General features: G+C 46.2%; 1 pseudogene; it reads right to left on the reverse strand.

Annotated features, from left to right (window-relative positions):
• Positions 1-7283: 7283 nt before the first annotated feature.
• Positions 7284-15249, reverse strand: LOC136464965 (uncharacterized; annotated as a pseudogene).
• Positions 15250-16735: the final 1486 nt, after the last annotated feature.

The following is a 16735-nucleotide window of genomic DNA, read 5'->3' on the forward strand; positions in this document are numbered from 1 at the left end:
TGGATGCATTATCTGTTAAGCAACAAAGTGCATATCTTTACAGACCACAAGAGCCTCAAGTATATTTTCACTCAGTCTGAGCTGAACATGAGGTAAAGGAGATGGTTAGAGTTGATAAAGGATTATAATTTGGAAGTCTATTATCACCCAGGAAAGGCCAATGTTGTAGCAGATGCTTTGAGCCGTAAGTCACATCAGGTTGAGGAAATACCTTTGTCTATCAACCACACAGAGGTGCTAGCTCATATTGCATTGACCTCGGAATTGCTGGAGCAGATTACCCGAGAGCAAAAGGAAGATCCCAAAGAAATTTCTCACATCAGAAAATTGATGGCCAAAGGGCGTGGCCCTTACTTCAGTGTGGATGAACATGGAGTGGTGAGATATAAGGATAGACTGGTTGTTCCATCTAATGAGGAGCTAAAAAGGAAGATTTTGAATGAAGCCCATCATTCAAAGCTATTTATCCATCCTGGCAGCAACAAGATGTACCATGATCTATGCAAATTGTACTGGTGGTCCTACATGAAGCAAGACATCACCCAGTATGTTGCGGAGTGTGACACTTGTGGAAGAGTCAAGGCTGATCATATGCGTGCTCCTAGATATCTATAGCCCTTGCCCATTCCTGTTTGGAAATGGGAGGATATTTCCATAGATTTCATTGTGGGTTTACCCCGCACATCCATAGGCTATGATTCAATCTAGGTCATTATGGACCGTCTCACCAAGTCTACTCACTTTATCCCAGTGGACACTAGATATACTGCTAAGAAGTATGATGAGATATATTTTGATCAGATTGTGACCCTACATGGGGTTCCCCTTACTATCATTTTTGATAAAGGGTCAGTCTCTGTCTCTCGCTTCTGGGAGCAACTACAAAACTGTTTGGGTACTCATCTTCTTAGAAGCTTAGCATACCACCCACAAACTGATGGTCAAACTAAAAGGGTGAACCAGGTGCTCGAGGATATGTTGAGGGCTTGTACCATTTCTTTTCCTAAGAAGTGGGATAAGTGTTTGAAGTTAGCTGAATTTTCATATAATAACAGCTACCAAGAGAGCATCCGTATGGCACCATTTGAAGCTTTATATGGGTAGAAGTGTAGAACACCACTAAACTGGGTTGAAGTAGGAGACCATGGGTACTTTAGGCCTGATTTCATAAAAGAGGCTCGGGAGAAAGTAAGTATTATTTGTGGCCACTTGAAGGTAGCTCAGAGTCGACAAAAGGCTTACGCAGACAAGCGAAGAAGGCCTTTGGATTTTGTAGCTAGGGATTATATGTACCTCAAAGTATCTCCTATGAGAGGGGTGCACCAGTTTGGTGTCCATGGCAAGCTAGCCCCTTAGTATGTGGGTCCATACAAGGTGTTGTAGCCATGTGGCCCCGTTGCTTATCGTCTCCAGCTTCCTACAATCCTATCGGCGGTTCATAATATGTTGCACGTCTCATAATTGAAGAAATGTCTATGGGTTCCTGAAGAAGCTATGGAAATTGAAGGACTTCTGCTTCGACCGGATTTGTCTTATGTGGAGCATCCTGTTACAGTCTTGGATGAGAAAGAAAGAGTAACCAGGAACGGTGTGGTAAAATTTTACAAGGTGCAATGGCAAAATCATTCAGAGGATGAAGCTACGTGGGAACAGGAGAGCTACATAGTAAAGCATTACCCCCACCTCCTTCCCAGTTTTGATAGTTAGTTGTTGCGCAAAAATGTATTCCCTATCTCTTTCTCACACTAGGCACATAAAATCTCGGGTAAAGATTTTGTTTTAGGGGGGTAGATTTGTAACACCTCTGGTGTTACATTGTATTGCTTTGTTAAAACATCGCATGAGCATCGCATTTATGTGCATATGTGTATAACATGAATTGTAAATCAATGTTCGGCTTTGAAACATTTAAATGAAACATGAAATAAAGGTTACGTTCGTGTTACTTAATATTGCTTAGTATTCTAATCGAATTTTTCATTGAACACAAAAATGCTATGGAACATTTTGCGAATGGCGATAAAATATGTGTGGGCATGGGCAAGGATAGTTAGCTGGTACATCTAGTAGGTCAAAATGGGGATTCGACGTGAAATCGTTCGGAGTGACGTCGTTCCACGTAAGTTTTTAAAAGAGGTCAACGAAGCCGCTTTTGGCAATGTTTGTAGAGCGATCGGTTTAGGAAGTAGCATGACATCTTGACTTCGGTGGATAGCTTGATGTACCCTCTTGCGCATCGAACAATTAGCTTGGCATTCGGAGTGTTGCATACAAGTTTTCTAGCTACTTTAAAAAGCATGCACGTCACCTAGGTTAACTCTGGGCGTGGTCACCACTTGGCCGGCACGATGCTGGCTTGCTAGCGTGCACTGTCGCGTAGGCCATGCCCCACTACCACACCGGCCACGTCCCACTGCCGCGCCTGTGCATGTATGCACTCACCTGGCCTTTGCACTGCCGACCATGACCACCTGCCACCGCGTTGGCCACGGTCACCATTACTGCCTAGCCTGGCGCCGCCGCTGGCTCACCCAGCGCGTGCACCGGAGCACCGTATGCGTCCTCACTATTGTCCATGAACACACCACGCACAGGCCCTGGCTGCTATTGCCTTGGCTGCCTGCTGCCCCTCATGGCGTGTGAGTCACCTTGCCGGCTCACGCGCTGCATCCTGGATGCCGAAACACGACTGCCGTGCCAGGCCCTGCCCTGCTCTGCTCTAGCCAGAGGCGCACCGGGTCCCGCACTACACACCGCCAGCGGCCATGCATGGCACTGCTCCATTGACTCCCCTTGGCTGCTCGCACGATGGACGATAGCCTGCTCCACCATCCTCTCCGTGTCACATTGCACTGTGTCCCCTTATCTGGCATTGCCCGCTGCGACGATGTGCCAAGCCACATCGGCTTGCAGCCATGGCTGTGCGGATAGTCATCTAGGGCATATCCCGCTATCCCCCATCGTGGTGCGTGTTTGATTGTTGCGTTGACATCCGTAGCCGGACTGAGCCAAGCCACGCCAGGACACCCTGCCTCCGTTGTCTCCATGGCCGTCGGGATGGTTCTTTCAAATTCGCCGTGGTAGCGGTGACTTGTTACAAATTGATTACGTCTTCAACTCCGCTAGGTAGCCTATAGTCCTACCGACCCCACATCGCCGCCTGTAGCTCCATCTTGTACTCCAATTTTGAAATGCCGCGTCATTGGGTCCATAAGACTGGGGTGGTCTACGTCGTTGGCTAACCACACAACCAAGGCACCCCATGGCAATTTAGTGCACCACCAGCCCAGCCTTACCCTCTTGAGCCCCCTGCGCACCTTGGTCGCAGTGTTGCTGTAGTCCAGCCATCACCGAGCGTTGTCACAACATCGGTGGGCACGTGGCTGGCTTTGCTCGAGCCATCTCCGGTCGTACCGTCAACATGAAGGTATCCTTGGGTAGTCCCTTGAGCTCGCTAGCTTAGTGCTTGCTCTGTCTTCGCTGTCACTCACGGGAACGCACCCGCCATCGCAGGAAGGGGACCACCGCTGGGGAGGGAGCTCGGGGTAGCGCCTCTGCTTGCTGTGTCACCCCTAGTCGCTATGTGTTGTCTTCAAGGTAACCATCGGCCCCTTAGCTAGGCCTTAGAGGCTTGGATGACGCCGGTGTGGCCGCCCGGTGCCCGCGCCGTCGCGCTAGTGCCTACACGGGTGCCGGGGGACGTCGCCGCGGTAAATAAGAAGGAGGGGGAGGGCGTATCTATAAAAACATAGACTAGTGTAATAGTGCTCGAGCTAGTTGTGCGAATAGAGTAAAGGGCGGGGGCTTAGTTGTGATTGCGCCAGGCACGCGCAGTTCCACGTTGGGCCACCATTGTTGGGCCGCGCTGAGGCCTGCTGGCGTGCGCGGGCGGGAAGACGGAGTGGGCCGAGCCAGCGTGAGTTGGGCCGAGGGGTAGGATTCGGTTTCCTTAAATTCTAGTAAATTAGAAATGTTTATTCATTTTAGTTATGAATTGAACTTCGATAAATCGTAGTAAATTGCGTAGTTGTCTAAAAATAGTAAGACTAATTTTGTTAGGTTAGCAAAAATATCATCTGTTGGATAGTATAGTTGGATTGTAGTTAGCTGTGGCGAGTATTGGGTCATAAATTCAAAACTAGAGAGCTAATATTAGGTAGGTTAATACTTGTAGGAATATTCATGGATAATTGGTGATAGATATAGCCACAAAAATTTTATAGTAGGTTCCCTAGGCCCTTATATACTTGCTGTAAATTTTGTAGCCTTAGAATAAGTTGTTAGATAGAGTAGCTATTACCTTTGCTTTATCGTATATTGCGTAAATTAGCATTAGGAGTAAGAATATCTGTAGTTGCTGTAATAATCATGAACATCATACTTCAAAATGGTTATCGGTAACAATAGGTAGCCTCATACCGTGGTCAGTAGCATTAGCTTAGTAGTTAAACATATGTACTTTTATTTTAAGAGTTGTTGTTGTCATATTGTTAATCATTGCATCATCATTTTATGTAGATCATGAACTAGTAGACTTCGTGCCTGTCGGTGAGCCAGAATACGACGAGGTGATCGAGGAGTACGAGAAGGAGATCCTCGTGCAGGAGGAAGCCCAGGAGCCTATTGGTGCTGACCCTGCTGACCCGGCGCCTGCCCAAGGCAAGCCCCGGAGCATAACCCATATTTTTATGATCACTAAATATATATATGTGATGTGCATTTAAGTTACAGGCATTTTATGGAAACTACCTGCATAAACTTACCTACCCATGAGTCCTACTAGCACAGGTCGAGTAGCTGCTAGGCTCAGGATATCGATAGCGTGAGTAACCTGCCGTTACTCGCAAATAGGTAATAAATATGAACACTCATGATAAAATTGTGGAAAGAAAATGGTGACTGGGCAGGGATATGAATTGGGTACTGGTGGGTGTAAGGGGTTACGTCCTGCGGCCAACAGGGTATGACTTGGCTACACTTTTTCTCTGTCCGTATCGATTAAGGACCGGTCGTTGCATATGACTCTAGACAAGTCACAGATTTATTGTCCCGAGCGCATACTTGAGTATGGGCACAGGAAAGACTTGTTGCCCTCTTGTCACGGATCCAGCTCTTTTCGGACTGACTAATGGGGAGAGGAGGTGGTGGAGGTCCTTGCATCACACTAAGTCCGGGACTCGGAATGTGGGGGCTTGGAGTCCATGTTTGGACGGGGACCTAGACACCCGGGACAGGAGGGTGATGGGTTAATCCTGCTTGTGCCTAGGGTATAAGTGGAACGTGTGTTTTCAGGGCACCCAGCTGGGCACATTGATTCACGAATTAGTGAGAAATCCGGTACGGCTTGTCTGCGGTTTAGCACCGTAGTAAGAACTGAAAATGGAAAAGGAGAAGAAACAGAATTGATTGCTCAACTCTTGCTTGAAAGTAGAATAGGTGCTTATATAGACTGGCTAGATGATAACTTAATCCGGCTGATAATAATAATACATAAATAAGGACTCACTCTTAGTATTGCTTTCTACTAAAGAAAACCAGCAAACCATAAAGCCTATCATACTCCTTGGAGTCAAGAAATTATTCCTACTAGTCGGGTAAGTCTTGCGAGTACATTGTGTACTCAGGGTTTATTTACCCCTGTTGCAGGTGATGCTTGAAGAGTACCTTTGTGTGGAGGATCCTTCTGGTGGGCTCAGACGGAATCATCGCCCCTACCGCTAGATGTTATTTTTTAAAATTCCGCTGTTACCATTCCGCACTCTGGTATTTGGTATTGTAATAATGTACTTTTTAAGAAACTCTAATATATGAAATGGACTCGTGTTGTAACTCGTTCTTATTATTGGATCATTGGGAAAAATATGGATCTTTCGGGTTCTCCCTCGGGGTGTGCCCGGTGGACACCGCTTGCTGTAGCATTGCTTTCGGGGTGCTTAGTGTTTGGTAGAAGACGAGCACCTCCGTAAGTATGCTATTTCAGGCAGTTTTGCCACACCAGCCCTCAGCCGTCGAGCGAGGCGGAACCAATCTTTTATCGTTTGGGCAAAAAGTGTAGTAGCGTTCTTGTCTGACCAGAAGCGTCAACATTCGACAGTTATTAGCTCCACCTCATTGGGTACCCCGGTATTAGGTCCCCGACAGCAAGGGATAAGGGGCCGAGCGCCATTGGGAAAGGACCCGAGTATCACGACGAGCCCTAACTGGATCACGACGGCGAGGTGATGGTGTGGGTGCGTCGGTGCGACAGCGAGGGCGGAGCACTACGACGCGCTTCAGGCTTGGCTAGCTTCGCCCGATGGCGGCGCCTCTAAGGGCTCGTCCGTTTGGTGAGGGCGACTGTGCAGGTACAACGGCGAGGGCGGTGACGGTGCGGGTACGACGGCGTGGGCGACGACGACGCGGGTGCCACGACGAGGGCGAGGGCGAGTGCTGCCGGTCATCGATCGAAGGAGAGGAGATATCGCGGCATGGAGTGTGAAGGAAGGTTCAAGAGATCGGGAGTGTGCGGGACTTGGGGATGAGATTGGGCGCCCGAGATTCTGGTTTCTTCCCTTCCGTCGGTTTGGTGCGGCGCAGAATCAACGGCGCGGAGCGGCATCGTAGGGGCCATCCCACCTGCCAGTGCCGAGCAAGATCGCAGGGGGGCGCGACAGGACGAGGTGACAAATGATGCACAAAAAAGTGTCCACGCTTTGTTCTTTTTAGTTGTAGGAGATACAACAGAAGTGCAAAGTGCGTACACTCCACGTCCGCTCACACGTGCATGTCCAAACACATATGGGTGTGTCCAGACATAATTATTTCTTCAGATTTGCTAGCGCCTAGACGTCCAATCTAGGCGCTAGTTCGAAAGCTGCCTACAGAGGGAGCGAAAGAGCGCCTAGCGCGTTGGGCACTTGAGGGAGCGCACCAGTAGTGGTCCCACGCCACCATGGACGTCACCCACGCCGCCCTAGACGTCGTCTGCGCCGCCGCCCGATTCCCACGCGCATCCCATGTGTAACACCCGATCTACTTTTGAAACATCCAGATGCAACGTTGTAACATACAAAAGAAGACAGATGAAGCACTTAAAACAAACGTTTGAAACACTTGCGAAAACGCCTAAAAAATATTTGAAAACCATTGCAAACATATGCAACATCCAGATGAAACATTTGCAAACATACGTATGAAACACCTAAAAATATTTGAAGCATACGCTTGCAACATGTATGTATATGCAACATCTAGATCTACATCGAGACAAACACTTGCAACATTCATCTGGAACATATGAAACATTTAGAACATACACTTGAAACATACATGTATAGCCATTACATGTGTAATATCTCGATCTATTTTTACAACATCGATATACAACACTTGCAACATACCTCGAAAACATCCGAAACACGAAACATACTATTGCAACGGGGCTTTCGGCGTAGCATCTGCTTGTTGCTTGGACAAATAGAGGCTAGTCGACGGGGAGCTCGACGTCGGCACGGAGCTTGAAGCCACGGAGTGGCGCGTAGGTCGCTGGTGTGGGGCTTGTCGGCGGCACGGACCTAGGCTAGGGTAGGTGGATGGAGTACGGCCACGGCGGGAGGCGCGAATCCGGGAACGAGCTAGCAAGCACCTAACGCGTCGGTCTCGCCGTGCGCGGCGCGGGCGGGCGGGCGGCGGGGGCACGAGCAAGGGGCAGTGGCAGCGCGGGCGAGGACGGAGCCCGTCCCACGAGCATAGTGAGCGGACGACGCGAACAGAGACGGCGTGGGCGAGCGCGGGTCTTTTTGATTTGCATCGATCTGTCTCCGTGTCTGTCTCTCCTCTGTCTATGTACTACCTGCCCGAGCAATAGCCTAGCTGCTAATACCTTGTGATGGATGGATATATGCAGCTGCAGCTGCAGCTGCTAGCTAGACGCGGTCGTCGGCGGTGGTGGTGCCGCCGTTGGTTCTGATCGACATCATCGTCGTCCCATGCCCGTTGAGCTGCTGCTGCTGCTGCTGTTTGAGGTGCTTCATCTCTCTACCTTTGCCCCAGAGGAAACCGTAGAGTCCGAGGATGATGAGCACGTCGCCGAGCAGGCTGCCGACGGAGACGTCGGTGCCGAGCAGCAGCGAGTCGAGCACGGTGGTGGCCACCAGCGAGAGGGAGTTGAACATGGACGGGTAGATGGGCCCTCGCCTCGTGATGGCCCAGGAGATGAGGCAGAAGGTGGCGGCGGTGTTGAAGACGCCCGAGTAGACGACGGTGACGAGGCGCAGGTCCCACGACAGTCGCCACGACGCCGGGTCGCCCCTGCTGATGACGGCGCCGATGGCGAGCGCCTGGACGGTGCCGCAGACGCAGGCCAGCAGCGTGGACAGGTACTTGCAGGGGAACACCCTCCCGACCCTGGCCTGCACGATGAACCAGAGCGCGTAGGCGAGGCAACTGCCGCACAGGTACACGGTGCCGAGCGGCATGTTGCGGTGGCGGCGCGGGGCCGGAGCAGGTGCGTCGGCCACGGGTGCAGCAGCGGGCCCCTGTAGAGGCTGGTCACCATGGTGCCGCCCACGCACACGGCCGTGCCGGCCATCTTCGCCCGCCCTGCCCACGTCCCCGCCGCCAGCTTCTCCACGCGGAGCAGCACCGCCATCAGGAAGGTCACCACGGGGATGAGGTTCAGGAAGTTGACGGAGATGGCGGCCGTGGTGGCGCGGAGGCCGTAGTAGTGGAGACCCATGGCGAGGACGATGCTGAAGAGCGCGCTGATGGACATCCACCCCAACACCTTGAAGGTCACCTTTGGCACCATGGACCTGCACGCACCCGTCACCGCCACACATACACCATGGACGGACCACAGTAATATAATGCTTACTCTGTTAATTAACATGCACATAGTGTGGTGCTGGTGTCTGGCCTGTGAACTGTGATAGCCTGCTGGCCGCACATCACACACACAGGTCTGCTAGCTGCTAATGATACAGTAGTGACAAAGCAGGCATCAGCCAAACTGCACATCACACACAAAGATGAATGAGACGACTCACGACTGCATGCTGTAACTGACACAGGGTAGCAGTGACAAATATATATAATAATAATAATGCATGGTATGGCTAGCACTCATCACTACTGGGCATTGGCTAGGCTCTTCCAGCCAAATTCATCACTATTGCAAAGTTAGTGCTAAATTTCTTAGGATGTGGCTAAGTGATAAAAATTTCTGCCGTGGCCCTGTGGGGGCTTTGGAAATCAAGGAATGCGTGGTTTGTGTTTTCAGGAGGGTAATTCGAAGGATGTGAAGTCCTTGATCCTGAAAATTGCAATCATCGTCCAGGGCTCTGGTTGATTATCTACCCACCGGACCACCATCTGGAGTACAATTCCAAACTTGCCGAATTGAGAAGAGTTGCATCAAGTCCAGCAAGATTGACATGTTGAAGCATGCAAGAGAGATCAATACAATGGGAGAAGCTTCTTATGCCTGAATGCTACAGACGGGTACCTGCCGGCCGAAGCAGAAGGGTTGTTGTCCAAGAGTACTTCCTTTCAAGCAGTTGGTTCGGCCGGGCAAATGGGTGAATTTGGCTTAGCCCTATAACTTTTTTTAAAAAAAATATCGAAATAATAAACCTGTTTGTTGGCCATTAGCGTTGAATGATGAAACCTGGCCTGATCGAGCAAAAGGAAAGAGAAGCTAATAAGTCCGTCCGTCCAAAGTGCTACACTACCTAAGCCAGCAGGAGTGTACGGCGACGACCTTTCATTTCCAAACAAAGTGAAAAAGGAAAAAAGAAAAAGAAGAAGAAGAAGATGCATCCACTGCACATCCTTGTCTGTGTGTAACAGAATACAAGGGTCTGTTTGGTTTTCATAAGTCAGGTGACTTATCAAGTCAGGTGACTGGAAACCAGTGACTTATAAGTCATGCCTGTTTAGTTGCAGATGACTTATAAGCTCATTAAAGGTGTGGGCCCCACGTGGAAAAGGGTGACTTATAAGTTTTAAACAGGGGTGAACCAACTTAAAACTTATAAGCAGAGGCGACTTATAAGTTGGTGGTGTTTGACAAAATAAATCACTTATTTTATTTTTTAACTTATAAGTAGGTGATTTATTTGGAACCAAACATGCTCTAACTACACAGTACAGAGAACGCGACACCTGAGATATGAGTTTTGTCCTAACTACACAGTACAGAGAACGCGACACCTGAGATATGAGTTTTGTCTCATCAGGTCGGGGAATATATTGAGATGTTAGGCATCATCAACAGCATGCGGCAAGAATTGAATTGAAGAGGACAGCATTGAACGGAGTATACAGCATTTGGGGCAAAGGAGACATGGTGTGTCATGTCTGTCTAGCACCTGTTGTGCTAATCCGAGCAAGTTAAGGAAGGCATTAATTGAAGGAACTAACTAACTAAGGGCACTCCCAATAAAAAAAATTAGTAGTTTCTATAACATAGGATATCGTACAAAAAAAATACTCTTTTTCAACCCATGGTTTCTATGAGTAATAACTATTTTATCTTTCTCTCTCCTAACTCTATCTTTTTCTCCAATGAGAGTGCGACACGAGCTCTCTAGAAACTGGTGGTTTCTCCCCAATGGCGATTTTATGGTTTCTTAGTGCATTGGGTCAAGAGTAGACCTGGTTTCTTCATGAAGAAACCATTTCTATGATTTTTGCTCTCTTTCTTCATTAATTACATTGCCACATCAACGTTTTGTCTACGTAGCAAGTCATTTAATGAGAATAGAAATCATCATTAATGCATCATTGGGACTGCCCTAACAGACTGATCGACGACGCTACAAGTACACACTCACAATCACAAGACGGCACTCGACACGGCCGGCATATCTATCTCTCATCTCATCCGATCCCTTTTGATTTGACGGCAGGTACATCGATCATATGAAGTTGAAGCATGCATGTTCTTCTTCTCAGCATTTCTTTACACGTACGTGAACCTAGGTAGCTAGCTAAGCTAGTATCCCTCTTGCAGTTTTGCATGCTTGTCAAGACAAGGCAGGGCAGGCAAATATATTCTGGCAGTCAAATCAAATGCCTGTCAAGCAACCAATCCTAAACCACCAGGATAGCTGCCTGTGCCTGGGCAAACAACCAAACACCCTCGTATAGCTAGACTTTTTTTTATCATCAAATCAAATTAATTTGTTCATATATTGAGCCAGTTCGGCTGGCTGATTCGTTTTGTTGCTGATTCGTGAAGAAGTATTGCTGGCTGGTTTATGTGAGAAAAAAAATACTATTCTAACTGAAAATTTACGATTATTTACGATAAGCCACAGCCAAACGAACATGCTGATTACATATCTCGTTGTTATATTGTTTTTTTGTGAACGTAAGTCTTCGTTATATTGTGGTTGGCCAGCTGCCAGCTGGTATACATAGACTGCAGTAGTCATCAAATAACTACTAGTACACGACAAGCTAGAGTTTGTTTACTTTGTGACACGAGGGAAATTATCTAATTCATTCAAGTGGCTTCATAATACTACTAAACACTTATTATTATTGCACACATCATGCTGCAATATATATAATATGCATTAATTGTGGGTGCGTACTACTAGGTAGGTAGAGGTACCTGTCAAAGTAGAGGGCGAAGGAAGCGACGACGATGGCGCCGATGAGGTTGCGGTAGGCGAGCAGGACGAAGGGCTCCATTCCCACGTTCAGCGCCAGCTTCGACAGGAGCAGGGCGCCCATGGTGAAGGTCTGCACCAGCACCATGCTCGCCGGCAGCATCACCGCCTCCATGGACCATGCCATCTTCGTCGTCGTCGTCTTCTCGCCCGGTCCACCTCCACAATCCTGATGTTCGACGTTGAACGTACGATCGATCGTCGCCGACCAACGACGAGCTCGACGCTGCCGCCGCCGCTTCCGGCCGATCCTATATATGAAGCCTGATCTGCAGTCGTCTCGTCTCCCTGCACAGACGACGACGACGATGGATGGATGGATTCTCACAGCACAGCTAGCAGCTCAACTGCCTAGGTACCCATACCCATGGATGCAATGCAATTCGATGGATCAATGACAGCTAGCCTAGCTAGCTAGTACCGTACCTGAATAGCACTTGCGTAAGCGCATGGCAATCTCATTAGGCCATGTGTACATACTACTACAATCTCCATGGATCCATGATGAACGAAATTGCCCGACAATCGATGCATGGACTGCATTGTATTCATCATCTCTACTCTTTTCATGTAGGGCGTTTAGTTCCCACCGAATCCAAACTTTGGCACTATGTAAAAAGAAGATTCTCCATCACACTAAACTTGTGGTACATGCATGGAGTACTGAATATTGACGAAATCAAAAACTAATTGCACAGTTTGGTCGTATTTTGCGAGACGAACATTTTGAGCCTAATTAGTCAACGATTAGACAATTAGTACCAAATACAAACGAACAGATGGATCGAGTGAAACGTGGGCAATTATTTCAGCCAACGACTCTCTTTTTTGCAGTTATGAACTAGAGGAGGAACGGAAAGGATGGAGGTGACCAAACATGCATGTGACATATGTGTGATGGGAGGGCAGCATTGTTTGCGGGTATATTAGTGCTGTTTAAGCAACAAATTAAGTTTGTAAATTGCAGTATAAAAAAGACTACTAGGTACAACAGCACTCCCGGCCCATCCAAAAAGCGAGAAAGTAACGAGCTTGCATTGTTTAATTTGCCCACAGCGATTGCACACTTGCACTGGCCAGAGCCATTCTTTACATGTGTAGATGCAGCAGGTGGCCGGTGGACTGATGACATGAATGCACGGAACGGTTTGCAGTTTTTGCAGCACATACAAAACCTTGACTACTACCTGTCTCTCTTTTAGAGAATAAAAATTGTTTTCTTCTTCTTCTAGATCTTCCATCCACACGTACGTAGAGACTGAGACCACTTCACCTTTAATTTCTTCTTCTTCTTCTTCTTCTTCTTCTTCTCTCTCTCTCTCTCTCTCTCTTTCTCTCTTTTCTGTTTTGATGATTGCTCATCAGACAGCATCCTCTCTTTGTTGCGTCGCTTGCTTTGGTTTCTCTTGGCCGTCCCTGTCTATTGCAGTAATATTGCTGGATGGAGGAGGAGCATCTGATGCCTCTTTGGTCTTTGCCCAGAGGACAAAGTATAACCCAGCAATTACAAGAGCAGAGCCCAGGGCGCTGCATGGATCGAGAATCAAATAATTAATTAAAGCACATAATAATAATAAATCAATACTGTATTTTTTGACTAAGCAGTTGAATCAATTGGAATAATTTGCACATTGGATAGATCGGAGTAAGGCCCAGTTTAGTTCCCCAAAAATTTTGCAAAATTTTTCACATTCCCCGTCACATCGAATCTTTAGACGCATGCATGAAGTATTAAATATAAATAAAAAATAAAACTAATTACACAGTTTAGACGAAATCCACGAGACGAATCTTTTAAGCCTAATTAGACTATGATTAGACACTATTTGTCAAATAACAACGAAAATGCTACCGTGCCCATTTTACCAAAAATTTTGGAACTAAACTGGCCCTAAGCTAGCGGGGGTGATGCATGCATGCATATTATGTATGTATACTAGTAGTAGCTAGGTACTGTACCTTCCAACATGGAGCTGTTCATGGAGAGCGACGACGTTGATAGCACCTGCTATCAGTTGTATCAGAGGTGTGAATGCAGTGGTAAAGACTGGACCTCTTTGCTCGATGCACCAAGACATGGCCAAGAAACCAACTCCAGACCCCATTATCCCCTTAATAATTAATAACAGAGCAATAATTAATGGTCTATATATAATCATCGATCTAGGTTAATTATAAGCTGAATTAATTTGCCTCTCATGTCAATTACATACCACAAAGAGCACAGTGATGATCTCAAGCTTGGTTCTGAGGATCCACACTGACAGGTCCCTCTCTGTGGCCAGCCCCACGGCAGCCATCTGAAGGAAGCTGAGCAAGAACATGAGGGCATTACCAGAGTAGAGCGCCGGGTACTTCTTCCCCAGTCTTGACTGGAGGATGAACCAAAAGGACCAACATGCTGCGCCTGCAAGTAGAGCCACAGACCCAATCGTCCATTGATGATGTGCGCCAACGCCATGTCCCGCCGCGGCCGCCATTGCTGCTCCAGGTGCAGCAGGTGAGGGTTTGGTCAGTGATGGACCTTGGTAGAGTGCAAGCAGGATCGCTCCTGTGAACCCTACTGTTGTGCCAATCACCTTCGCTATGCCGGCGCCAGTCTTGAGGTCCAGTTTCTCCATCCTAGTAATGTATAGCATGCAGTTACACTTAATTACAGCATCAATTAATTAAGTAGCTAGGTAGCATATACTTAATTGATTACGCGTACCCAAAAGGAAGTGCCACAAGAAAAGTGAACATGGGAGTCATGTTGATGAAGGCACATGCAAATGTTGCTGTGGTGTATCGTAGCCCCACGAAGAACAGCCACTGCGTAAGTGAGGCACTACATATATACATACACATACGATATTATTGTGCATGTAATTAACAAAGGAATTAAGCTTTTTGATGATTAGCACAAGTCATGAAAAAAGCATCTCAACTACTACTATACTGAAGAAGAGCGATGAGAGATCACAACTACTTACCCAAGCACTGCACTGAAGAAGAGATACACAAAGATCTCAAGTGTCATCTTAGGCCTTGTCTTCCTACACGCAACATATATATTATGCATGGTAAATCAGCAAGTAGCTAGAGTACATCTAATTATCAACCTTAATTTACTTTTCTATGAAAATTTCATTCCAACTTCCACACAAGTACATGTACAGACAGACAAACTTAATTAGTGACGCCTGAAAGACACTTGAGCTGTCACTCACAAACTGTCACAAGCAAAGAGATCTTGAGAGATTGTTACGTGTTATAGCACGCAGCTAGCTAGCAATAGCATACCTCTCCCGGTAGTAGGCGATTGGGGCGAGGAAGAGGAAGGCGGTGAGCTGACGAAGCGTGATGAGGACAGTGGTGTGCATCCCTTGGTTGAAGGCCATCTTCGTCAGTGTGTTGAGCACGGCGAACACTACAACAACGGACAGCATTGTTGCCGTAGGCTTGCAGTCACCCCAAGCATAACGGCCCATCGATGATCTCCTCTAAAAAGGATATGAGATTGGAGATCAAGTGATGTGATGGTATCCGATCGATCCAGCAGCTGCAGGGCACTACAATAGAAGCTCTATGCTAGCTCTGCCTCCAATCTGTGTTTGCCTTGCACATCCACACATTGCATTCACGCAGGGGCTAACTATTTATACATGTCCAATGTCCAATTGGCCATGGCCTCCAGCTCAGCAAGCAAGCAATCCTGTGCAGGGAGACCTATAGCTAGCTAGCTAGTTTACTTTATGTGCACTCAAGAATGATACCTTGAATTAAGATAATATATATGTTTGCAGCTGGTGGGCCCAGGGATATTTTTCTACACCATTCGACCGGAAGAACCTATCTGGCAAAAGAATAAAGGTAGAATATTATTGTGCAAGTATGCAACTACTTTATGCTCAAATAAAATAGGCAAATGAAGGATGCTTTAATTTGGAAAAGCTAAGCTTCAGAATTTTCCTTTAAAACAAGTAAACCGTTTTTGCATGTACTATTATTAGTGCTAAGCATAACCTTTGCCGAGAACTCTAAAATAATACACAATAATTTATTAGGTAATGTCCATTTTTTTACCTCGACCTTGCACGTCAGTCTGACTTTTAACCATGAACTATGAAATTATTAGGTATCAGACGTCCTCCGACTGTCAAAATTGGACAAATGTCATCCTCTTGCTGGTTTCAAAGGTGAATTTCTATTTTTGTAAGAATAAAAAATGGTTTAATCTCTAAAAATTCATAACTAATATAACTTATAAATTATAAAAGTATGAAACTAGTACCAATTTATTTCTAAAAGGTTATCTATCTAGGTTTTTTTTATCTATTTAGAATTATTTCAAACTGATTTATTTTTATTTCTATATTATTTTATTGCTCATAGTCGTGCTCATTATTTATTTAAAAATGGATATAATCTAAATAACACCAAATAGAGTAGCAATAGATAGATAACAATTTTAAAGAAAACTGGCACTAGTTTCATATTTTTCTAGTTTAAAACAAACTAGGTATAAATTTTCAGAGATTAAACCAGATTTTACTATTTTTAGAATTAGAAAATAGAAACCTACCTTTCAAACCAGTTTTTAGAATTAGAAAATATAGAAGCCTAACTTTGGTCAAGTTTTATAAAATATATAATAACATCAAATTATTTTATTAAATTTTCATTGCATACTCATGATAATATATTTATTTTAACTTGTACACATGCAGTGCGGATCTCACATGTTTTGCCACATCAAGTTAAATCCCCTGCATAGCACTTGCAATTGTATATGTCAATCGCATAACAGTTGTGTTAGTTGACTTGAAAATTGTTCTTATGCATATATATCTATATATGCAAAATTAGCCCCAAGGGTTTGGATCCTGCAGGGATCCCACCACGGCCGTGTAGTTGTTAATTTATTTTTTCTTGAAAACTTGACCAACATTGGAGATTAGGACAAAACTAGAGTTGTGCCTATAATTTAGAACGGAGGGAGTTAAAGAAAATGGTGGAGGAGAATTAAGCTTGCGTATAGAACGAAAGAACAATCTGGCTGAGGAAAAAGAGAAAGTAAAATGGAAAAGCAAGGGTAT

The sequence above is a fragment of the Miscanthus floridulus genome, chromosome 7, assembly GCF_019320115.1.
Source record: "Miscanthus floridulus cultivar M001 chromosome 7, ASM1932011v1, whole genome shotgun sequence".
Classification (NCBI taxonomy): domain Eukaryota; kingdom Viridiplantae; phylum Streptophyta; class Magnoliopsida; order Poales; family Poaceae; genus Miscanthus; species Miscanthus floridulus.